Source organism: Cynocephalus volans, chromosome 11 (genome assembly GCF_027409185.1).
Source record: "Cynocephalus volans isolate mCynVol1 chromosome 11, mCynVol1.pri, whole genome shotgun sequence".
Lineage (NCBI taxonomy): Eukaryota > Metazoa > Chordata > Mammalia > Dermoptera > Cynocephalidae > Cynocephalus > Cynocephalus volans.
In genome coordinates, this window is record NC_084470.1 from 100,522,314 (window position 1) to 100,549,189 (window position 26,876).

At 36.8% G+C, this 26,876-nt stretch overlaps 1 pseudogene; it reads left to right on the forward strand.

Annotated features, from left to right (window-relative positions):
- Window positions 1-1,016: 1,016 nt before the first annotated feature.
- Window positions 1,017-26,876, forward strand: part of LOC134391027 (TATA box-binding protein-associated factor RNA polymerase I subunit A-like) — a 31,100-nt pseudogene continuing 5,240 nt past the window's right edge.

Here is a 26,876-nt window from a genome sequence, read left to right on the forward strand (position 1 = left end):
TTTTTCTATTATACTTCTTACAATAAAGTATGTGTCTACATTGGTATGTGTTTTTTTGTTATTGTTAATATTCTATAAGTTTTTAAGTGTTATTTTCTTTGGGGTTGAGTTGTACACAGGTGATCAAAATAACACGTGTTAAAAGTTTCATTAAATCTTAAGTATTAAGGCGGCTGGCTAGTTAGCTCAGTTGTTTAGAGGATGGTGTTGATAACACGAAGAGGTCAAGGGTTGTGATCCCCACACTGGCCAGCTGCCAAAAACCCAAAACAGTACATTCTTATCTGTTTCTTTATAGTAGTAAAATAATCACTTTTTCCAAATTACTTTATATACCTGTGGATGACTGTTATATACTTCCAGAATGAGAAAAGATTTAGCATCAAGTTTAGTATATTTTAGCTACAAAAAGCAGGCTGCACCTGAGGTAAACAAAGTGTGAAACTGCTGGAAGAAATGACAGATTCCTGAGAGTTTCTGCCTTCAGCTCCACCCACAATAGCATCTACAGGATCTCAAATTGATTATACTAAAAGCTACTAAAAGTTATTCTGGGTGGGGAGTTCATATTGGGTCATTTTTTGTACACTCCTCTTTACTTATCATTTTAAAGGAGATAAAAATAGTTTGAATTCTCGGATTCCCCAGTATTCATTCATTCATTCCAATAATTCTTCCTTCTTTCCCTGTGTCATTATTTCCCCTCTCTATAGGAAGTTTGCTGTCATCATACAAAGATGTTTATTCTATCTTAAAATCACCTCTTGACCCCCACTTCCTCCACAGGCTGTCTCATTTTTCCACTGTCCCTTTCAGCAAAACTCCTTGAAAAGTTATTCTCTTTCTCTAGCCACAGTGATCCTTTTTTATTTTTTTCAGTTATACCGAGACTTCTCATCTAAATTGTACAATTCAATGTTTTTAAAAAAATATCCACAATATTGTGCAACCATTACCACAGTCTAAATTGAGAACATTTTGTCCCCCACAAAAAACACATACTCTGTACCCTTTTCAGACTTTCCCTGTTCCTTCCTCCAACCGCCAGCCCCTGGCAGCCACTCATCTCCTTTGTCTTCTGGACATTTCATGTAAGTGGAATCATACATTTTGTGGCTTTTTGTGAATGGCTTCTTTAGTTTGTGTAATGTTTTCAAGGTTTATTCATGTTGTAGCATGTATTAATACTCCATTCCTTTTTATTGGCAAATGATATGTCATTATATGGATATCCCACATTGTATGGGTATACACATTCCATTCATCAGTTGTCACATTTGGGTTGTTTCCACTTTTTGGTTATTATGAGTAATGCTTCTGTGGACATTTGTGCACAAGTTTTTTATGTGGACATTTGTTCTAATTTCTCTTGGGTATATATCTAGGAGTGGAATTGCTGGGTCATGTGGTAACTCATTTTTAACATCTTGAGGAGCTGCCAGACTGTTTTCCAAAGTGACTACACCATTTTATATTCTCACCAGCAATATTTGAGGGTCCCAATTTCTCTCTATTCTTGCCAGATTTATTAATGTCTTTTTTATTATAGCTGTCCTAGTGGTTGTGAAGTGGTATCTCATCCTGGTTGTGATTTGCATTTCCCTAATGACTGATGATGCAGAGTGAACCTTTTAAAACATTAGTCAGATCATGTCACTCCTGCTGAAAACACTAATGGCTTCCCATTTCACTCAGTAAAAGCCAGAGTCCTTATCATTGCCTACAGGTTCTTACATGATGTGCTCATTCTCCCCTTCGACCTTTCTAACCTCATTTCCTGTTACTCTGCCACTTGCTTTTTCTTCTCTAGCCTTATTGGCCTTCTTGCTCTTACTTGAGCAGGCCAGGTGTATTGCTGCCTGATTGCCTTTGCCTTAGCTATTTCCTTTACTTGGAAAGATCTCCAGCTGTCACTATGGCTACCCTCTTTCAAGGACGCTCTTCAGTGAGGCCTACCTTAATTATTTAAAATTTCAACTGCACTGCTCCCCTTTCACTCATTTTCCTGCTGGCATTTCTGATCTCCTTACCCTGCTCTATTTTCCCAAAACACTTATCAATTTAATTATTATGTTTCGTGGTCTGTCTCTTCACACAGAATGTAAATTTCACAGGGCATGGATAAAACATTGTCTGGCATATAAATTAAATTTATATGTTAAATTTGCTCAATAAAAGTTTATCCACATGAATATCTCAGATAGCTTTTACTAATTAGTGCAATAACTATTGCATCAATTCATTATCTAATAGAGCCAAAAGAAAAAAAAAATCTGAAAGAAAAACTTTATGGACGAAAGTTATATACATCTATAAAACATTGGACAAGGCACAAGCTCTTTTTGTCCAGATTTTGTTCTGTAAAATTACGGAATTGGCAGTGGTTTACGGGTGCTTATTTGGCTCTAATTGAATCACGTAGGGCTTTTGTTGAGAATAGTGATTCCTGTACTCCATCCCAGTCCTACTGAATCAAAATCTGAATACTTAGAATATTTGTTTTAACAGGTGTCCCAGGTAATTCTCACATACAACCAAGCTTGAGAACAACTCTGATAGATACTCTCTAAGTTTTCTTTAAGCTCCCCAATACTACAGTTTGGCCTTCTGCAAATGAAATTTTGACCTCTTTCTGAGTTGGGAAGATGAGTGTTTTCGTTATACCAAACATCCAGTGTTTATGTTCATAGAAATAGTTGATTTAAAGTTCTCTTTAATTTAAAGTTGATATTATTAAGTTGGCATTCTAAATATAGAATAAGTACGGCCAAGAGTTGTAGAGCTTGATGGGATCTCAGGAAACATCTAGTTTGTTTCCCTCATTTTGCAGAGGATAAGATGTGACTGAGGCCAGTGAGAAGGCAGTGTTACTAGAACCCGAGTTTCCTGACTTCAATATTCTTCCTCGTATACTATTAAAAATTTCATGTTCAATATGTATCTTAACTGCCTGCCTAACTTTCTTAGGCAGAAATTGTTTTAGGCAAGGATTTTACATTTTGGTACTAATTTCTGCTTTGACAGATTATTTGGAAGCTTGGAAGTGAAATTCTATTTTATCATCCCAAGAGCAACGTGGAGACTTTCAATACCTTTGCTGACCGGATGAAAAATATTGGCGTCATGAATTACTTAAAGGTGAGAATGTAGGTTTTGTGAGTTTACATTTGCAGTATTCATTTTTTTAAAAATTGCTTGTGTCTGATGAAGTAGATAATAATGTAAAAAGCATATAAAAAGGATAAGACATCTGGATAAATAAGTTAAACTAAAAGTAGTGTTGTGAGAAACATTGTACTTGGTTTCCAGTGTGTTCTGTGACCGAAGATGCCTTCTCTTTGTTGTAGATCTCTGGCTGCCAAAACCAGTCCTTCAGCGCTTGTAGTTGTGCTTCATTATTATAATGGGCCAAATCCTAATGTGTTTGCTTAAGGTATTTGAGCTAAGGGTTGGTGTTTTGGGGAAAAGGAAGGAATTAAACGAGTTGGGAATTTGAATGTGTGAAAGTATTTTGCTCCTAACGATTAGGTGGAACCTTCTCTCCACATTCGTATATCCTGTAATAAAAGTCTTATTCAAAAGGATTTAGACATTTCCAAAATATTATAACTCCCATCTGTAGTATGTTTTTGACTAAAAGAGCACTTTTTCAATAAAGTTTTATAAATGCTTTGCCGTTTAATTTTTTTCAACGACCATAAAGTTTTATTGGAACACAAGTACACCCTTCACTTCCATATTGTCAATAGCTGTTTTGCATGACAGTGATGGATTTGAGTAATTGTGACAGAAACCATATGGTGTGCAAAGCCTAAGATATTCACTCTTTGAATGTTTTTGTTTTGTTCTTACTTTTTCTATTTTCTAAATTTCTTTTCATCGTGGTAAAATATATAAAACAATATATGCTATTTAAGCATTTTTAAGTGTACGGTTCTGTGGCATTATATTCGCTGTTGTACCACCCTCACCACTATTTCTGAAACTTTTCCATCACCCCAAACAGAAACTTTGTACTCACTAAGCAATAACTCCCCATTTTCTTGTCTTTCTGGCCCCTGGTAACCTCTAACCTATTTTCTGTCTCCACGAATTTGCCTATTCTAGATATTTCATATAAGTAGAATCAGACAGTATTTGTCATTTTGTGTCTGGATAATTTGACTGAGCATAATGTTTTCAAGATTTATCCATGTTGTGGCATGTATCAGAACTTCATTTCCTTTTTATGGCTGAATGGTATTCTTTTGTATATCACATTTTGCTTATCTATTGTTGGGTTGCTTTTACCTTTTGGCTATTGTAAATTATGCTTCAGTGAATATTGGTGTACACACACTTCTTTGTTCAATGTTTTTAGGAATCCCCAAACTGTTTTCCACAGGGGCCGCACTATTTTACATTCCCACTGCTTTGTAATTTTGAAAACGGTTTCCCCAGTTTAGGATTCTTTTTAGATCTTACTAATTAATTTAGGAAATTTTTTCTGAGTATTTGCTTATGTCCCAGGTGCTCTCTTATGATCTTGTTCTCTGGTAGACCAGATATACTGTGAGTGGAAATTAAATGGCGGCAGCTTATGGTTTTGCTTGAGGAAGAACTTTCTAACTGAGTAATTGGAAAAAGGAATGGCCTGCCTTGATGATTTTGTGTGCTTCCCATTTTTTTTTTTCAGGAAGAAACTGGACAAGCCATTTGATTGGGAAGGGAGTGTGGAGTTTTAACTAAATTTATTAAAGTCCCATTTGGCTCATAGAATCTACTCAGTTAAAGAAAACAAACTGGAAGGGAACCTCATTTCTCATTCTGGAGTCTGAAGGTGGTGATTAGGGTAGAGAATAAAATTTTTTTGTTAATAATTTTAGAAACACTGCTGTTTGGCAAGCAGTGTGCTAGACGTGGTTCTTGTGGTAGAGGGAGACAGGCATGTAAATGGAATAATGTGTTATGGGTACCATAGTAGAAATGCAATGTATGGTGAGAAGACAAAGGAGAAAATGGGCAGCTCTGTGGAATTGGAGAAGGCTGGGATTGAATGGCCAGGGGAATCAGGAAGAGAAAGGAAAGTGATGTTTGAGATGATTGTGAAAAAGCAGGAGAGTGTTCACTACGCAGCCTAGGGGAGGGGGTAATCTGACGTGGCAGGGGGTAATAAGGAGTTTGATAGCCTTCTATCCGAAGCTTTAGTTATTCTAAAAATTATTTGGGTGGAAGCCAGGGGAAGTAGGTTGGGCCCCGTGTGCTGTAGCTAAGGAGCTTGGATTTTATCCTGTTGGTAGTGGGAGCCATTGAAGGATTTTACACAGATGACTATTCCAAGTCCCTGTTGTTAGTCACAGATGACTAACAAGATGAGATTGCTTTGGTAGTCACATGGAAGGTAGATTGTTGGGGGGGGCAGAAATGGAGAGACCAGCTGAGGAATTATTGCAGTAGTTTGAGATGAGGCCTTGAATTTTCTGATCTGGCTCAACCCATATGATTAATTTTATTTCCCATTTTCCTTGATGTCCTCCTTTCTTGTAATGCTCTTTCTTTGTGTAATTGTTCTTTTTAAAATTAATTTTTTGCTGAAACATATTGATTGTACATATTTATGTGATACAGAGTTATGTTTCAATACATGCGTATGTGTGATGATCTAATCAGTTAGTTAGCATATTCATCACTGCCAAACTGAAACATTTCTTTCTGATGTGAATATTTGATCTCTCCTAGTCATTTGATAACATGCAGGAAATGATTGTTAATTATAGATTCCTGGGCTCACTGTATGCCAATACAGAACTTATTTTTCATATCTAGCTGTAATTTTGTATCCATTAACCAACCTCTCCCCTCCCCTTCCCACCTCTAGTAACCAGTTTTTCTCTCTCCTTTTAACAGTACAACTTCTGAATTTGTTTTTTGTTTTTGTTTTTGTTTTTGTTTTTGTTTTTAGCTCCTACATATGAGTGAGAACATGTGGTTTTTCTCTTGCTGTGCCTGGCTTATTTCACTTAACATAATTTTCTCCAAATTCATCCATTATGCTACAAATGGCAAAAGTTTGTTCTTTTTTATGGCTGTGTAGTATTCTATTGTGTGTATATACTACATTTTCTTTATCCAGTCATCTGTCAGTGGACATTTAGGTTGGTTCCAAATCTTGGGCATGGTGGTGCAGGCCACTGGGGGACAAAGCCGCAAAGGATTACTCAAAGCCCATCTCTTCTGAGCAGTGAGAAGCCCCGAAGTGGTGAACTTCCCCAGAACCCTCAAGCGAGAGGCATCCCTTCCTTGGGAAATGAACCCCAAATTGGCGTTCTCTTCCTGCATTTATTTTCCAGACCAGGAAGTTACAGGAAGAGAACATAAGTGGGGTTATAGTTTAACAATATAGGCTGGTAACTTTCAGTGAAACAAGTCAGATGACATTTCATTAGACAATGAAGTGATCCACCAACAAAAGCTTGATCTAGCAAACATTCCCTTCTTACAGCAATTTCTCAGTATCTTTATATAACAATCAGTAACTAGTCTGTCCTTGAGACAGCAACCTTGCTGTGCCACAAATCTTTATCTTACACCAGAGACTTTCTAGGCTGAGGAAAATTTCCTGTCCTCCGCAAGGACAATATTTGAAACTGCAAGGCTTTGGAAAACCAGACCCTGTGAAGTACATTTGCTTTAAGGAATCCTCTATACAATTCTACCAACAGTGTATTATAAGAGTTCCCCTTTCTCCACATTCTTGCCAGTATTTGTTATTTTCTGTCTTTTTGATAATAGTGAGATGATATCTCAGTGTGGTTTTGATTTGCATTTCCCTGATGATTAGTGATGTTGAGGACTTTTTCATATACCTATTGGCCATTTTTATGTCTTCTTTTGAAAAATGTTATTTGGCTTTCCTGTCCATTTTTAAATTGGGTTATTTGTCTTTTTATTATTTTTTAATTTATATTTTTGTGGGGGGTACAGTGTGTTGTTTCAATACATGCATATACTGCACAATGAGTCACTTAGGGAAGATAGCATAGTTTTGTATCCTTTAGTTCCCCTTTCTCCCCTCCACCCCCAGTTCCAGCCTCTGTTAATCTCTACTTGTATAAGAACCACTTTTTTTTTTTTTTGGATTCTGCTTATGAGTGAGACGATGCGATTTGTCTTTCTGTGCCTGACTTATTTCACTTAACATGCTGGTCTCCAGTTCCATCCATGTTGCTGCAAATGATAGGATGTTATTTCTTTTTATAGCTGAATAGTATTCCATTATGTATATATAGCATGGGTTTTTAATTCATTCATTTGTTGATGGCTATTTAGGTTGATTCCATTTCTTGGCTATTGTGAGTAATGTTGCGATGAACATGCGAACGCAGGTGCCTTTTTGGTCTATCGATTTCATTTCCTTTGGGTACATACCCAGTAGTAGGATAGCTGGGTCATAAGGTAGATCTGTTTTTAGTTCTCTGAGGAACCTCCAAACTGTCTTCTACGGTGGCTATACCAATTTTAATTCCCACCAACAATGTAGGAGGCTTCCCTTTTCTCCACATCCTTGCCAGCGTTTGTTACTTTCTGTCTGGTTGATAATGGCCGTTCTAACTGGGGTGAGATGATGTATCATTGTGGTCATAATTTGTACTTCCCTGGTGATTAGTGATTTTGAGCATTTGTGCTTGTTGGCCATTAGTATGTCATCTTTTGAGAAATGTCTATTCAGGTCCTTTGCCTATTTTTTAATTGGGTTATTTGGTTTTTTGTTGTTGAGTTGTTTGAGTTCCTTGTATATTCTGTGTAATAGCCTTTTGTCTGTTGTGAAGTTTCTGAACACTTTCTCTCATTCTGTAGGTTGTCTCACTCTGTTGGTAATGTCCCCTGCTGTGCACTAGCTTCTTAGTTTGATGTAGCGCCATTTGTCTGCTTTTGCTTTAGTTGACTGTGCCTTTCTAGTCTTGTTCAGAAAAGCACTGCCCGTTCTTGTTTCATGTAGCGTTCCTCCTGTGTTTTCTTTTAGTAGTTACATAGTTTTGGGTCTTAAGTTTAGGTCTTTAATCCATTTTGAGTCGATTTTTGTGTATGGTGAGAGACAGGGGTGTAGTTTCAATCTCCTGCATGTAGATAGCCAGTTTTCCCAGCACCATTTATTGAACAGGCTGTCCTTCTCCACTGTATATTCTTGGCACCTTTGCTGAAAATCCGTTGGATGTAAGTGCGTGGGTTTACTTCTGGGCTCTCTATTTTGTTCCGTTGGTCAGTTTGTCTGTTTTTATGCCAGTACCATGGTGTTTTGGTTCCTATTGCTTTATAGTGTATTTTGAAGTCAGGAAGTGTGATGCCTCCAACTTTGTTCTTTTTATTCAAGATTGCGTTAGCTATGTGGGCTCTTTTGTGGTTCCATACAAATTTTAAGATTGTTTTTTGCATTTCTGCAAAGAATGCCTTTGGTATTTTGATAGGGATTGTGTTGAATGTACAGATTGCTTTGGGTAATATGGACATTTTGATGATGTTAATTCTTCTGACCCATGAACATGGGGTATCTTTCCATGTATTTGTGTCCTGTTCAGTTTTTTTCACCAGTGTTTTATAGTTTTCATTGTAGAGGTCTTTGACCTCTTTGGTTAAATTTACTCCTAGGTATTTCATTTGTTTGGTAGCTGTTATGAATGGGATTACTGTTTTGGTTTCTTTTTTAGCTGTTTTGTTATTGGCGTATAGGAAGGCTATTGAGTTTTGTGTGTTGATTTTGTATCCTGCCACTTTATTGAATTTGTTTACTAGTTCTAGTAATTTTTTGGTGGAGTCTTTAAGATTTTCTGTGTGTATGATCATGTCATCTGCAAATACGTATAGTTTGACTACCTCAATGATTTGGATGCCCTTTATTACTTTCTTTTGCCTTCTTGCACTGGCTAAAACTTCCAGTACTATGTTGAATAAGAGTGGGGAAAGTGGGCATCCTTGTCTTGTTCCAGATCTTTAGGAAAAGCCTCAATTTTTGTCCATTCAGCATGGTATTAGTTATGGGTTTATCCAATGTGTTCTATATTGTATTGAGGTACATTCCTTCTATACCTAGTTTGTTGAGTGTTTTTATCATAGAGGGGTGTTGAATTTTATTAAATCCCTTTTTTGCATGTACTGAAATGATCATGTGGTTTTTGTCCTTCATTCTGTTCATGAGATGTATCATGTTTATTGATTTGCATATGTTGAACCATCCTTGCATCCTTGGGATGAACCCCACTTGATCATGGTGTGTGATCTTTTTAATGTGTTGTTGGATCCTGTTTGCTAATGTTTTTGTTGAGGGTCTTCGCATCTGTGTTCATTAGGGATATTGGTCTGTAGTTTTCTTTTTTTTGTTGTATCTTTTTCTGGTTTTGGTATAAGGTTAATAATGTTGGCCTCGTAGAATGCGTGTGGAAGTATTTCCTCCTCTTCAGTCTTTTGGAGTAGTTTGAGAAGGATTGGGATTAAATCTTCTTTAAAAGTTTAGTAGAATTCAGCAGTGAAGCTGTTTGGTCCTGGGCTTTTCTTCATTGAGAGAATTTTTATTACTGTGTCAATCTCGTTACTTGTTAGTGTTCTGTTTAGGTTTTCTAGTTCTTCATGTTTCAACCTTGGTAAGTTGTAAGTGTCCAGGAATGCAGCTGTTTCTTCTAGGTTTTCCAGTGTGCACTTATATAGTTGTTTGTAATAGTCTTTTATGATCCTTTGTATTTCTGTGGTATCAGTTGTAATGTCTTTTTCATTTCTGACTTTGAGTCTTCTTTTTTTCATCAGTCTAACTAAAGGTTTATTAATTGTTTTTATCTTTTCAAAAAACCAGCTCTTTTTCATCAATATGTTGTATTGTTTTTTAAATCTCAGATGTGGGCATTTATTGCTACAAATTTCCCTCTTAGAACTGCTTTTGCTGTATCCCATATAAACTGGCGTGTTGTGTTTTCATTTTCACTTATCCCTTGGAATGTTTTAATTTCCCTTTTGATTTCTTCTTTGACCCATTTGTAGTTTAGGAGCATGTTGTTTAATTTACATGTATTTGCATGGTTTCTAGTGTCCCTTTTGTTGTTGATTTCTAGTTTTATTCCATTGTGGTTGGACAAGGTAGTTGATACTTCAGTCTTTTAAAATTTGTTGAGGCTTATTTTTCGACCTATTCTAGAAAGTGGTCCATGTGCTGTTGAGAAGAGTGTGTATTCTGCAGCGGTTGGATGAGATGTTCTATATATGTCTGTTAGGTCCAACAGGCCTGTAGTAGAGATTACTTCTGATGTTTCCTGGTTAATTTTCTGTCTGGATGATCTGTCCTTTGGTGAAGGTGGGATCTTAAGGCCCCCAACTATTATGGTGTTGGAGTCTATTTCTCCTGATAGGTCTTGCTGTATATATAGCGTATTGTTGGGCCTTGTTTTATAATCCATTCAACCACTGTGTCTTTTAGTTGGGGTATTTAATCCATTTACATTTAAAGTTGTTAGTGATATATAGGGACTGGTTGCTGTCATTTTGTTACTTCTTTCTGGTTGTTTTGTTAATCCTTTTTATTTTTTCTGCTCTTACTGTCTTTGTGATTGAGTAGTTTGTTCTAGGAATATATGGATTTCTTGCTTTTTAAATTTTTTTAACAAGTTTTTGTGTTATGGTTACTGTGAGGCTTACAAAAACCATGTTATAGTTATAACAGTTTATTTTAGACTAATAACACCTTAACTTTGATGTATAAGAAAAAGGAAAGAACCAAAGCCAACTGTTTGCTTTGGTATCATTCCCTCCCACTTTTTGACATTTTGATGTTTCAAGTTACATCTTTTAATATTGCCTTTCTCTTATATGGCTGTTGTATATGTTAGTATCTTGTTAGGTTTGTCCTTTAGTCTTCATACTAAAGATGTAAGCAGTTTATTTATCCCCCTTAAAATACTCCAGGACATTGGAGTATTTACTCTGAGGTCGTCTGCGGGTTTACTTTACTCATGAATTATGTACCTTCAGGTGTTTTCTTGCTGCTCCTTAGCATTGTCTTCTTTCAAATTGAAGAACTCCCTTTAGCATTTCTTGTAAGGCAGGTCTAGTGTTGGTGAATTCCCTTACCTTTGTCTGGGGAAGACTTTATTTCTCTTTCATATTCAAAGGTTAGTTTTGCTGGATAGAGAGTTCTTGGCTGACAGTCTTTTTCCTTCAGTGCTGTGAATATATCATCCCATTCTCTTCTGGCCTGTAGGGTAACTACTGAGAAATCTGCTGAGAGATGTATCGGGACTCTGTTGAATGTTATGCGTGTCTTTTCTCTTGCTGCTTTCAGTATCCTTTCTTCATATTTGGTTTTTGATAATTTGATTATGTGACTCGGGGTGTTATTCCTTGCATTGAATTTCATTGGTTACCTCCAAGCTTCCTGTACCTGGATACTGTCATTTTTCTCCATACTTGGGAAATTTTCAGCCATTATTTCCTTGAATATGCTTTCTATATCTCTTCCTTTTTCTTCTCCTTCAGGTATGCCAATTATGCAGAGGTTATTTTGCTCGAGGGAGTCCCATGTTTGCTGTATTTCTGTTTCATTTTTTCTTATTCTTTTTTCTTTTTTGCTCCTCTGATTTGATAATTTCCTATGTTTTATCTTCCACCTCACTGATTCTTTCCTCTGTTTGGTCAAGTCTGCTTTTGGAGCTTTCCATTGAGTTTTTCAGTTCAGATAATGTATTCTTTGTTTCCAGAATTTCTATTTTTTTTTTTTAATTGATTTTTGTCAAGTTTCTCATTCTGCTCCTGGATTGTTTTCCAGATTATCATTTAATTTTGTATCTGTATTTTCTTGTGACTCTCTGAACATCCTCAAGAGGATTATTCTGAATTCTCTGTTAGGCATTTCATAAATCTGCTATTCCTCTGGGTCTGTTGCTGGTGTTTGGTTTGTTTCCTTTGGTGTCATATTTCTCTGTTCTTTCTCAATCTTTGTGTCTTTTCATTGATGCTGGGCATTTGAGGAGACTGCTACCTCTTCTAGATTATATAGGTGTTCTTTGATGCTGTTACACCTTTACTGGATATCAGAGATTCTAATCTTTTTTTTTTTTTTTTTCAGTTTTTTGTTGGATTATTACCTACCACCACCACTTAAACTCTGCACTGAAACTAATTTGTTGTACTTTGGTTAATTCCACAATTGGCGGAACTTCCTGTGGGGACCAGCACCTGAGCCCTGTGGTTGAGCTAAATTGCTGCCTTGCTGCTGATTCTCTGGAGAAGTCTTTTGTGCAGCTCAGGTTTTAATTGTTGACCTTTTAATCTCATCCAGGTCTTATGAGGTCAGATACACCTGTGCTGTGTGGAAATTCTGGCCCAGGACTTACTCTTTTCAGCAAACTGCACCCCCTGCAGTCCTGTTTCCCTGACTAGTCTCCAGTGAGTGGGCCTGTGCTGACTGGAAGGCAGATCAGCTGCCCATGCTGTGCCCCAGTGTTCCTCTGGTGGGCCAGCCTCCCTCCCACCCCAACTCTAAATAAACACCTCCCGGGGGGCCGGCCTCTGGCTCACTCGGGACAGTGCGGTGCTGATAACACCAAGGCCACGAGTTCAGATCCCATATAGGGATGGCTGGTTTGCTCACTGGGTGAACGTGGTGCTGACAACACCAAGTCAAGGGTTAAGATCCCCTTACTGGTCATCTTTTAAAAAAAATAAAAATAAAAAAAAATAAACACCTCCCGTGGGGTGAGCTTTGCAGTCGTCTCTTGCAGTGACTCACTGGCCTCTGGGTGACTCCTATTTTTGGTAACCGGGGGCACCTCGCTCCAATGTGGGTACACAGGAACAGTGTCAGTGGTTTCATTAGCCTGAAAGCTGGTATGGTACACTTTTAGTTCCTCTTCTCCCCCGCAGACTCCAAACACATTCATGCACAGGGCACGGCTGTGGCTTTGCCAGCTCCTGCTCTGTGTGCTCACAGTGGCTGGCCCTAAATTGGCCAGGGCTCAAAACAGTTGGAATGGTACCTTCTTTCTCTAACTGCGGCTTCTCCTACCTTCATGAACTCTGTGGGTCTCTCCTCTTTCCCCAAGCTCCAGTGATCCTAGGATTAAGTCTTTACTTTTTAATAGTTGTATGTTGATCAGTTGTGGGAGATAGTGATGCTGGGGATCATCTATTCCACCATCTTGAAAACATCCCTTAAAAACTTTTTTTATTATCGAGATCCTTGTGTATTCTGGATATTATTCCCTTTTCAGGTTTGTAGTTTGCAAAGTATTTTCTCCCATTCCCCATGTTGTCTCTTTGCTTTGTTTATTGTTTCCTTTGCTGCGTGGAAGCTTTTTTGTTTCAATGCGCTGATGGTAAAAATGTGTATTCTGCAGTTGTTGAGTGAAATGTTCTGTAAATGTCTGTCAAGTCCTTTTGGTCTAAAGTGCAGTTTAAATCCAATATTTCCCTACTAATTTTTTGTCTAGATGATCTCTCCAATGCTGAGAGAGGGATGGAGTTCCCAACTGCTATTGTATTTGGTTCTATCCATCCCTTCAGATCCAATAATAATTGCTTTATATATCTGGGTGCTCTGATGATGTTGGGTGCATATATATTCATGATTGTTATATCCTCTTGCCAAATGATCGCTTTATCATTATGTAGTAACCTTCGTCTCTTTTTATAGTTTTTGGTTTAAAGTCTGTTTTATCCAGTGTAAGTATAGCTACTCCTCGTTTTTGGTTTCCATCTGCATGGAATATCTTTTTCCATCTCTTCAATATTAGTTTATGTGTATCTTTACTGATGAAGTGAGTTTCTTGCAGGCATCATATAGTTGGGTCTAGTTTTTTTTTAATCCATTCAGCCAGTCTGTATTTATATTCAGTGTTATTATGGAAAGGTATTGCCTTACTCCTGCCATGTTATTAATTTTTTATGGTTGTTTTATATTTATTTTGTTCCTTTCCCTTTTATTGTTTGTGGTGCCCTTGGGAGGGTCTTGTTGGGGTGGGTGACACTGGGTAGGGTGGTTGTGGCTGTGGGCCCAGTAGCTTTGTAGAGGCCTGATATGGAAGGTCAAAGCCCTTGCCCAATCTTCTTTTGGTCAGTGAGCGGGTATACAATGGTGCAGCAGGGCCTGGCAGTTCTGTAGAGGTACACTGGATCAGCTGTTAAGCCTGGAGCAAGCCTGCATGGATGCTGCAGGACCCCGTGGCTCTGAAGAGGCCTGCTGTGGGGAGGAAAAGCTGCTACCCAATCCACTGTTGGTCAGGGAGTAGGTGTACACTAGTGTTGCAGGACCTGGCAGCTCTGTGGATGGTTGCCAGATCAGCTGTTGAGCCTGCAGCAAGTCTGCAAGGAAGCAGCAGGCCCTGATGGCATTGTAGAGGACTGCAAGGGGAGGAGGAGCTGTTGCTGGGCTGGCTTCTGGCCAGAGTGGGCACCTGTGGGTTCAGTGAGTCTGCAAGCTGTGCAGGGCGGGTGTACACGAATGTTGGAAATAGCTACTGATTGGAAGCTATTCCACTCAGAGGTCTGCCTGTTCTTCTGGGAGGGAAAGGGTGCCATGTGAATTCAGATTCCGGGGGTGTAGTCTTTCTCTCTGGCCTAGGCTCCAGGCAGCTGGGGTCATGGCCTTGCTGGTGCCCATGTGAATGTGGTAGAATATAGATGGGGCTTCGGGATAAATGTAGTCAGTTTCACTGGGGCTGGGGCGTGCATACTTTAACCACAGATTTGGTTTCGAGACTGCGCTGTGCCATAGCCACTTAGGGTGAGAATGGGGGTTCTTCTCCCTAGGTTTCTACTATGATACCATGAAGCTGCAGAAATTCCCACCTATTGTCCAACTGGGTTGGGGTCCTGAAAGGATTGGGGGACTCTCTTGTGGCAGGGATCACAGACGTTAGTGGTGGCAGTGGAAACAGGTGGGTTTTTTTTCCAGCTTACCTCTCTCCGCCTGACTGTGAGCTGGTCTCTGCAGCAGGGCAGAGACTGGATGCCTTGCTGTGCTCTCTATGGCGCTATTCCTGTCTTCCACGCTTCACAAGGATTTCATCACTCTCCTGGTGCTCTGCAGCATATTTCTTTAGTCAGTTTGGTTGAAATGTATTTGTTTGCTGTTTGGTCTCTTTATTGGGGGGTGGGGGCACGGGAGGGTACTAGAGCCAGACCTCTCTAGACAGCTGTCTTGCCTCTTCTCTCTGTGTGATTGTTCTTATTGCTTCTCCCGTGTCAGAGATAGTTTCGTTTCTATCTGAACTGAAGCCATTCTTTAAAACCTCTTATCAAGATGCTTTCTCTGAGCTTATATAACATGTATAAAATACAGGTTGTGCATCCCTAATCCAAAAATTTGAAATCTGAAAACTTCAACATCTAAAACCTTTTGAGTGCCAACATGATGCTCAAAAGAAATGCTCACAGGAGCATTTTGGACTTTGGATTTTCAGATTTGGCATGCTCAAGCAGTAAGTATAATACAAATATTCTAAAATCTGAAATGTTTATGGTCCCAGGAATTTTGGATAAGGGATACTTAACCTGTAGTTTATATTGATTGATTGTCTGTTATGGACCAAACTAGGCATTAGGTTGCATGTAAATATTATCTAATTTAATCCTCGACAATACCCTTCTGAAGGGTCAATAATAATTGTTACATGTAACATATGAGACTCTCAAAAGGTGAATAATTTACTCAGGTTTATTTATCATTTAAGTGCCATGAGAACTAGGGCACTCTGTCTTCAAAGCCCATTGTTTTGTTCACTATATCACGCTGTCTTCTGTTTGTAAGTTTACATAATTTAGCTCTCATTTACATACTGTTAATTATTTCATGTGTCTTTCTTCTTCACTAGATTGAAAATTTTGATGACAGGGGCAGTGTCATATCATTTGTGTCCTACCAAAGTGAGCATGTATTTACTGAGCTTTTTGACTAATGGTTGTCTAATGACTGAAATTTCAGTGGGCTTTTTCTTATTTTTGTTGCAGATCTCCTTGCAACATGCATTGTACCTTCTGCATCATGGAATGTTTGAGGATGCCAACAGAAATCTAAGTGAGGCAGAGACACGGAGATATGGTGAGAAGTCGTCTTCCCAGGAAATATTAATCCATCTTATTCAAGCCTATAAAGGGCTTTTGCAGTACTATACTTGGTCTGAAAAGAAGATGGAATTGTCAAAGCTTGGTGAGCGAATATGAGTAAACTTTTTCTTATAGTGATGACACTGAAGGACAGAGATCTTAAGAAGTAATCTAGTAATCTCCCTACTGACTTCATCCAGATATTGCAGAGAACGACATTTTATTGATTTAAAATTCTTGATCATCCTTTCTCATATTTCAGATGATTCATAATTAGATATGTGACTGTTTTAGATTGATTGCTTTTTTAATGTGATTTTTATCAAAGAGAAATACAGCTAGACGTTAGAGCAGAGCAAACATTTTATTCAGTAACTACTGACAGTAGGGGGAAGAATGTAGAATGTAGCTACATTCTGATTTGTACAGAGGTGACTCGGTATTTTAAAGGGAGAATGAGGGAGTAGGGAGGGAGGGTGGCGGGGCTTGAGCAGAGCCAGGGAGGTGACAGTTATGAAAAGCAGAGAGGGGAATTGGTCCCTGGGAACCCCATCTGGATTTAGTAACTGGTGCTTGTGGAAGTTAGGCACCTATCCTCCCACAGAGATTGGGAGACAGGGACAGTGTCTTCAGGTGTTGGCTAGAACAAAGAGTAAATTCTTTGGCAGCTTTGAGCTTTCTCAGGCAGGCACTAAGGGGAGCCAGGGTCATCTCAGGGATGTGGCCTTGAGCTGTTAGAAATTGTTAGTGTTTGTTCAAGTCTTGATAGGCTGAGGTTGAGGCGTAGTCCAGAACAGGGCTCAGAGGAACCTAGCTGGAGTTAGGTCAAGGAGAAAATCTTTGTCAGTTACTAAGAGGTTACAAATTTTCCTCAGCAGCCATTATTGCATATAATAAACATTTCTTACTGTGTATTTAAAATGGAGTTTAGTTTTGTAGTGTTGTTTCTCAGAAATTTTTTTTAAGACTCTAGGGCAAGATGAAGTTGTTTTATTTCTATACAAAGGTTGTAATGAATTGTTTTCTTGATTTACTTACCATACCAAAAATTGACTTATCGGTTCTCAAACTGAGTTCCCCTTTTCTTAACCTTCAGTGGTGATGTTATCCTCTCCTACCACCAGATTTGTAATCTTTGGAGCTGTATGATTCTCTGCACTTTTCTTTCCCTCGTGTAATTTTTCTCCATGGCTCTCTAGGATTAACTTCTTTCTGTGTTCACATCCTCCATCCAAATCTTAGTCCTGGTGTTTATCACCTCGTATGTAGTAAGCAGTATTTTCTTTTTATCCCTATGTGATAAATAGTATTTCCTTGGTCTCTGATCATGTAGGTTCACTAATCTCAATTCTCTTCCTTTTTCCTGTCCATGATCTCTCCCAAGACACTTCTGAAATGCTGTCTTCATCCTGTTAGTCTTGTGAGGTCTTTATGCAGTCTCATCTGGAATGCTCTCTGCCCTTCAAGACTCATTTGACCCTGCCCCCGCCCCTTTATTCTTATACTTTACACCTCATGTATCAGCTGCATGTTCAGCCTGTATCATTTGGCTCTTTATCTCTTGCTTTCTAATTGTTCTAAGTTTTATTCAGGTGTATTTTATGTTGTGTCTTCCCGTTTAGACTAATTTTTTGGTGTCTCGTATCTGTCCTCTATTTCTTTTGTTAACCTTGCCATGACTTGTGGTATGATATTTCTTTTTTAAAAAAAAAAAAGAAAAGCTTACTGATATGAATTGATTAGGTGAGTTTTAAAATCAATATTTTCTTACACATGGTTAGGTAGAACTCAAGCAGATATCTAATGATTAAAGCAGTTGGAACATGGCATTTATACCATCACTCCCATGGATAGATGATTCGGTATCTTACCGTAGCTGACGCTTAGTTCTGTAACAAGAAGAGATAAAGAGGAGATAATATATGGAGGTTTTTAGATGATCTCTAATTTCTAATGTGTACTTAATGAGGAAAAAAGTTAGGACTAGTTTTTATAACCAAACATTAGAATGTAATATGTGCACTTGTGCTCAGTCAGCTTGGGATTTTTTTCTTGCTGCTATAGCTGTGTCTCTGTTGGGTCTGATGCACTTGGTGACTGGCACCTCCTTCTATAGGAAATTCACACCCAATTTATACTTAGGGATCTACCTTTTTTTTTTTTTCCTTTTTTTTCTTTTTAAAAGGTTTTTCCATATTATTTCTTATTTACTTTCCCCTCATCCCCTCATTTCCAAGTCCATGTTGATACATAATCAGTTGCTCCACTGGGGAAAGAATACCATTGCCTCTTTCTGGTTTGAGGTATCTTGTGCTTTTATTAGTTGTTGTTGCTTCTGAGAGACTTGAATAACTTTCCTTTTAAATCTTTAAGATTATGAAATGTAACATATACGGAAAAGGTGTATAACACAAATGTGTGATATAATGAATGGATTAAAAATAAACATCCATGTAACTAGCACCCAGATTAAGGAACACAGCATCGCTCTTACCCTAACCTAAAAGTTTTCCATTTGTTCCTTCTTCATTACACTCCCTCCCATTCTGTCTCAAGAAAATCACTGTCCTGACTTATATGGTAGTCACTCCGTTGCTTTTCATTATACTCTTTCCATTCGTGTATGTATCCATAAACAATGTAATTTAGTTTTGTCTATATCTGAATGTTAAATTTGGATCCATACTGTATATATTCTTTTGAGTCATGCATATTTTATTCACGGTTGGTTTTAAGGTGTGTACATATTGTTGAATGTAGCTCTAGCTTATTCATTTTTCTTGCTACAAAATATTTCACTCATTCCATTATTGATGGCCATTTAGGTTATTATAGTTTTGGACTATTATAAATAATGCTTTGAAATTAACTCCTGTTAATTTCTGTATACTGATGCACGTAAGCATGCATTTCTAGGAGTAGAATTGTTGTCATAGAGTATGTGCAATTCAACGTTATTATATAATATGCTAAACTCTTTCCAAAGTGGTTACCAATTTATACTGCATTGGTAGTCTGATTAGAGTTTTCTTTTGTCTGTAGTCTCAATATTTGTTATTGACTGAGTTTATATCAGCGAATTTGTTGGGTGTAGTACTCTTGTGTTGTTTTTTTTTTTTAATAACCTCTTAATTGAGACTTGATATATAATTCAGATACCATACGAATTTACCTTCTTAAAATCTTCAGTGGTTTTTAGTATATTCAGAGTTGTGCATCCATCACCACAATCAATTTTGGAACATTTTTATCACCTCCAAAAGAAACCCTGTACTCCCCATTTCTTCCCAATTCCCCTAATCCTAGGCAACAACTGATCTACTTTGTCTGTGCATTTGCCTATTGTGGACATTTTGTACAAATGGAATCATATAATATACGGTCTTTAGTGACTGGCTTCTTTTCACTTAGCATGTTTTTAAGGTTCACCCATGTTGTAGTATGTAACTATACTTCATTCCTTTTTATTGTTGAATAATACTCCATTGTATGGATATCCCACAGTTTAGGTATCCATTCATCAGGTGGTGGACATTTGAGTTGTTTCTAATTTTTGGCTATCTTGGATAACATTGCTATGAATATTCATATACACGTTTTTGTATGAACATATGTTTTTGTTTCTCTTGGGTATATATAGTAAGAGTGAAATTGCTGGGTCATATAAACCATGTTTATCCTTTTGAGGAACCACTGGACTGTTTTCCAAAGCAGCTGTACCATTTTATATGTCTACCTGTTGTTTATGAGGGTACTAATTTCTGTACCTCTTCAGCAACACTTGTTATCTTTTTCATTATAGCCGTCCTAGAGGGTGTTAAGTGGTATCTCATGGTTTGGATTTGCATTTCCCTAGGGGCTAATGATATTGAGCATCTTTTCATGCATTTATTGGCCATTCGTATATCTTTTGTAGAAATTTGTATTTGGATCTTTTGCTCGTATTTTAATTGAATTACTTTTAATTATTGAGTTGTACGAGTTCTTCATATAATGTACATAGAAGTCTCTTGTCATATATATCAGGTATGTGATTTGTAAATACTTTCTCCTATTCTGTCGATTGTCTTTTACTTTCTTGATGATGTCCTTCGAAACACATAAGTTTTTAACTTTGGTGAAGTCTAATAATTTATCTGTTTTTTCATTTGTTGTACAAGCTTTTGGTGTCATGTCTAAGAGACCATCCACGGTCAGAAATATTTCTACTTCTTCTGAGTTTTATAGGTTTAGCTCTTAAATTTTAGGTCTTTGATCCATTTTGGGTTAATTTTTGTATATGATGTAGGGTAGGTAGGGTCTGACTTTCCTATTTTGCATGTCCGTATCCAGTTGTTCCAGCACATTTATTGAAAAGTCTGTTATTTTTCCATTGAATTGTCTTAGCACCCTTATTGAAAATCAGTTGCCCCAAAATGTGAAGGTTTACTTCTGTACTCTGACTTTTCTTCTGTTGATCTGTGTATGTATATCCTTATGCTTATATCATACAGTATGGATTACTGTAGCTTTGTAGTGACTTTTGAAGTCCTAGTGTGCATCCTCCAACTTTGTTCTTCTCTAATGATTGTTTGACTGTTCTTGGTTCCTTGCATTTTTCATATGAATTATTTGAGAATACTTAAGAAAGTTTGTGGAAAAATGGAATTAAAAGACAGTACAAATCTTTCCATGAACTTTTTAAAGACCCCCTCGTAGAATCAGCTTGTCAGTTTATGCAAGAAGGCCAGCTGGAATTTTGATAGCAGTAACATGAATCTGTAGATCAGTTTAACAATAGTAAGTCTTTTTACCCATGAATGTGAAGTGTCTTTCCATTTATTTAGGTCTTTTAAAATTTCTTTCAGCAATATTGCTTTTCAGAGTATAATTTTGCATCTCATCTATAAAATTTATACCTAAGTATTATCATTTTTGATGCTTTAACAAATGGCATTGTTTTCTTAATTTCATTTTCTGATTGTTTATTGTAAGTGTATTGGCATATCATTGTTGTTTCTTGATCTTGTACCCTGTAACCTTGATGAACTCATTTATTAGTTCCAATAAGTTTTTAGTGGATTCATAGGATTTTCTGTGTACAAGATCATCTGCAAATAAGATAGTTTTACTTCTTCCTTTCCAATCTGAATGTCTTTTATGTTATTTTCTTGCTTAATTGTCCTGGCTAGGACCTCCAGTAATGAATGTAAGTAGTGAAAGAGGACATCCTTGTCTTGTTCCTGATTTTAGAGGAAAAGCATGCAGTCTTTCATTATTAAGCTTGATGTTAGCTGTGGATTTTTTATAGATGCCCTTTATCAGACTGAGGAAGTTTCTTCTATTCCTAGATTGTTGGGTGTTTTTATCATGAAGGGTTATTAAATTTTGTCAAATGCTTTTCTGCATCTGTTGAAATGATCATGTGGCTTTTTGCCCATTATGCTATTGCTTTGGTTTAGATAATAGATCTTTATTTGCATTAATTGACTTTCAGCTCTTAAGCAAACGTTACATTCCTGGAATAGATTCCACTTGGACATGGTTTATAATCTTTTTTATATTTTGCTGTACTCAGTTTGCTAGTATTTGGTTGAGAAGAGATACTGATGTATAGGTTTTCTTATGTTGTCTTTGTCTGGTTTTACCATCAGGGTAATACTGGCCTCATAGAATAAGTTGGGAAGTCTTCCCTTCTGTTCTGTTTTTTTGGGAAGAGTTTGTGAAGAATTAGTATTTTTCTTTAAATGTTTGTTACAGTTCACCAGTGAAGCCATCAGGACCTGAACTTTTAGTTTTTTGATTACTAATTTAACAGAAATCTCAATACTGAATGACTTAAAAAATTCCTTTGTCTTTGGGCTGATAAGGATGACTATGCTTATAGCACAGCAACCCGAAATATGCTCAACCACAGCTGGAAGACATCTGTAAATCTTTGTGCGTTGATTCAAATTCCTGGAGTTTGGGACCCTTTTGTGAAGAGTTATGTAGAGGTAAGTAGACTTTTCATAAAATTTTTTAGTTTCATTTTGTCATAAGCCAGTGCAAAGACTGCATGCCTAATCTTTATTGATCAGAAGGAAACTAATGGAAAACGTTGTAAAAAAAAAATTTTTTTTAATTTAAAAAAATACCGTGTCTCTTTTTTGGCCTGAATAATTTCTGTTTATTTTACTAGTATACTGTAAATTTTACTCTTTATTTTCACTACAGGGTAACCTGTCATGACCAAATATCTATAAAATAAATAGTAATGTAGTTGTAAATATCATTTCTGTATTATTCTTGGTGGGCTTAAAAGAAAAGCAAAAAGGCCTTTTATGTTTTGGTAGAATATAGAAGGGAAGAGGATAAAAATATGAAACTGGATCACAATATATGATATAAAAATAATGGCTTTTAGGAAGTTTTAGGATGTCCTGTCATCCCAAAGTCATTGTAAAAGGACAGAGGGACTTGGCACTTGACACTAGGAGTAAATCTTCAAAATAATTTTTGTGAAAGTTGATGAATGCTAAAGTGATAATTGTGTTGCAGAGGTTAATCTCCAAAACCATATCCCAGTGAATCTGGGAATTTCTATGTAACGATGGGAACAAAATGAAAGGAACTATAAATGTCATGTACTCCTTTTGCAGCTGGAATTATGTAGGGCACTGAGGTTAATTGCATCACATTTTCAGTCATTAGTGTGTTGTGCTTTGAGGACTTTTATTTTTTATAGGAATAGTTCCTATGTTGAAGTTGCTGCATTTTTCAGTAACAAAATAATCATGAGGAAAAAGTGGGAAAAATTCGGTAGGCCTTTGTTGTAAGTGATGTTTTCTGTGTTCCACAGGTAACATACGCGAGTGGAAGCAAAAATTTACATTACTGTTTTTCCCTATACAGTACTAATTTTTTTGTACCCGTCAGTAAAGTTAAGCTATGTATTACCTTTCATATAGCTACCTTACAGAATTTAGCTAAGATTTCATGACTGACTTTATATAGATGCTGGAATTCTACAGTGATAGGGATGGAGCCCGGGAGGTGCTCAACAATTACGCCTACGACGAGAAGTTCCCTGCAAATCCATATTTGCCCATATCTACTTATATAATTTTCTAAAGAGAGAAGGCACCAAGAGAAAAACTGCTAAGTGTGCTTAAGGTATAGAATTTTTATTTCAATGTTTAAACAGGGTTGGGGATCTAATTCAAAACATTCTTAGGTCATTGCTTTCCAACTTTCACATTATAGCACCTATAGAAAGTTACAGTATAGGTGTGGTACACTGAGGTAAACAAAGAAACTTGTTCTAGCTGGAGGCTCCAGGCAGATACCCTCCACAGCAGTCCTCCCCTAACCCCACCACCTCCCTCTGCCCAAGTGAGATTGAGGAGAGGGGATCGGAATTTCGGAAACCCGTTGCCACTCTGGTGGGAAGACTCTGCGTTCGTATTTTTGAAAATTTAATTTTCATATAGTAAGACACACTTATTTTAAGTGTACACTTGGGTGCATTTTAACAAATATGTATGTCTACACACTACTGAGATGATCAAGATACAGAACATTTCTATCACCCCCCAAAAATCCCTTATTTCCTTTTGCAGCCAACGTATCCACACACTCCTGGCCCCCGCGATCACTGCTCTGATTTTTGTCACCATAGATTAATTCTTCCTCTTCTAGAATTTCATATAAATGGAATCTTTACAGTATGTACAGCTGACCCTTGAACAACATGGGTTTGAACTGTGCAAATCTACTTACACTCAGATTTTTTTCAATAAATATACAGTTGGCCTTCCATATTCCCGGGTTCTGCATTCGAGGATTCAACCAACCATTGATTGAAAATACAGTATTCATAGGATTTGGAACCCTCAGATATGGAGGGCCAACTTCTTGTTTCCATGGGTTCTGCAGGGCCAACTGCAGAACTTGAGTATCTGCTGGATGTCTGTCTACTTTTTAGTTATTACAAATAATGCTGCTAAGAACATTCATGTACAAGTCTGTGTGTGCACGTGTATTTTCATTTTTCTTGAGAAGCCACCTAAGAGTGGAATTGCTGGTAAGGAAAGTATATATTTAAATTCTTAAGAAATTGTCCCGTTGTTTTCTGAAGTGACTGTACCACAGACATTTCCACATTAGTGTATGAAAGTTCAGTTTCTCCGCGTTCTCACCACCTTTGCTATCGTAGGTGTTTTTAATTATAATGATTCTAGTGAATGTGAGGTAGTGTCTCATTGTGGCTTTAATTTGCATTTTCCTAGTGATGTTGAGCGTCTTGTCTATGTCTGTAGGCCATTCCTATATCCTCTTTTGTCAAGTATCTGTTCAAATATTTTGTCTAATTTTGGGGGGGGGTTATTTGTCTTCTTATTGAGTTGGAAGTTTTTTATGTAATCTGGATACAAATTCTTTGTTAGGTATATTCATTGTGAATATTTTTGTCCCTGACTATGGCTTTCCTTTTTGTTTTCTTAACAGTGTCTTTTAAAGAGCAGAAATTTCTAATTTTGATGAAGCCAAATTTATGCATTTTTTTCTTTTATCATTAGTGCTTTTTGTCTAAGAAATCTTTGCCTACCCCAAGATAGTAGTGATAGTTTTACATTTAGGTTTTAACTAATTTTTTTGTGTGCAGAGTCAAGTAAGGGTCAAGGTTCATTTTTTTCCATATGGTTGTTTGAGCACTATTAAAGACTAACCTTTCCCCATTGAGTTACATTGGTTACTGTTGAAAATCAATTGGCCATACATGGACTCTGTTGCGTTCTAATGATGTGTACTAATATTTCCATCCTTATACAAATACTGTAGCTTTATAGCAAGTCTTGGGATCATATCATGAAAGTCATGCAAATGTGTCCTTTTCCAAAATTGTTTTTGGCTTTTCTAGGTCCTTTGACTTTCCATATACATTTTATTGATTTACTTTTATTTTATTCAAGTCAATTAAGATTTTAATTACATTTAACAAGCAAACAACACATGTTCTTTTTTGAATTTTGAAATTTTTTTAAGGCTATGCACATTTATTCAAATAAATACATAAACTGAATAACAGATGAATAACAAAATACTCTGTAGAAGGTAGGGCTTCAAATTTTCACAAAAACTGGAGATGTAAAACTTATTAAAATTTACATATTTCATTTTATATTCTCTCCATTATTTGAGGTAGCTCTCTAAAGTCTTCCAAAAGCATGCAAATATCAAATTAATTTCAACAGAGGAAGATGAATAAACTTTTCAAAGGCAACTTAATTTCTAAGCAGATCAACAAGTCCACTTAATAAAAAGAAATCAAGAACAGAAATTAAATATCTAAGTTTAGCAATATAAATTGCATAAAAAAATCAATAAAACAATGTAAACACAAGCACACTTCAAAAAGGTTGCGGAAAAACAAAATTGAAAGATAATGGAAATCTTTCCATGAACTCTTTTTAAAAAATTTTTTCCTTTTTTTTTTTTTAAGACTGAGATCATAGAAAACATGTTCTCTGACCACAATAGCAGAAGGAAATTTAGAAAACTCACAAATGTGTGGAAATTAAACCACACTCTCCTAAATAGAAAAATCACAGGGAAAATAAGGAGTACTTTGAGATAAAGATCAAGATGCAACATATCAAAATTTATAGATGGAGGGCTCATGCATTGTTTAGAGAAAACTTTATACTTGTAAGCACCTATATTCAAAGTAAGAAAAATCTCAGATCAGTCATGTGAGCTTCTGCCTTACGAAAATAGAAAAAATAGAGCTAACTAAACCAAAAGCAAATATAAGTAGGAAATAAAGATTACAACAGAAATATATGAAATAGGGATTTAAAAAACAATAGAGAAAATCAACAAAACCAAAAGTTGATTACTTAAAAAGAACCACAAAATTTTGCAAACCTTTATCTAGACCAACAAATAAGAGATGACCAAAATTACTAAAATCAGGAATAAAGTAGGGGCATTATTACATTGTCACTGTGGCTCTTGTGGTGGTAAGATTTAGTTTCTTTCTCTTTCTTGTCTGCATTTTTGTTCTGTGGGTTTTGTTCTTTCTTGTGTATTGGTGTTAGTGATTATCATTTTCTGGATTCCAGGTGCAGGACTTCCTTGAGCATTTGTTTTAGGGCTGGTCATCTGGTGGTGAACTGCCACAGCTTTTGCTTGTCTGGAAAATATGCTATTTTTCCCTCATTTCTGAAGGATAGCCTTGCTGGGTACAGTATTCTTGACTGGCAATTTTTTTCTTTTAGTATTTTGAATATATCATGCTGTTTTGTTCTGGCCTGTCGAGTTTCTGTTGAGAAGCCTGCTGTTAGTCTGATAGGGGCTCCCTGATAGGTGACTTTATCCTTTTCTCTTGCTTCTTTTAAGATGCTGTTTGTCTTTGAGCTTTGCCAGTTTGACTATAACGTGTCTTAGAATCTTTTTGGGCTGAATCTGTTTGGGGTTCTTTGAGTCTCCTGGATCTGAAGGTCCATGTCTCTCCCTGTACCTGGATAGTTTTCCCTTGTTATTTCAGTGAATGCATTTCCAGTGCGTTTTCCTTTCTCCTCCCCTTTTGGAACACCCGTGATTTGAATGTTTGTGCGCTTAAGGTTGTTTGCTAGCTCTATTAGATTTTCTTCACTTTTTATAATTCTTTTTTCCTTTTTTTTTTTTCTTTTTAATCTGCCTGGGTTATTTCTGAAAGACTGTCTTCAAGATCAGAAATTCTTTCTTCTGCTTGTTCTAACCTGCTGTTTAAGCTATTGCTTGTGGTGTTTATTTCATTGAGTGAATCTTTCAGTTCCATGAGCTGTGCTACATTCTTTTTTAAGGTATCAATCTCT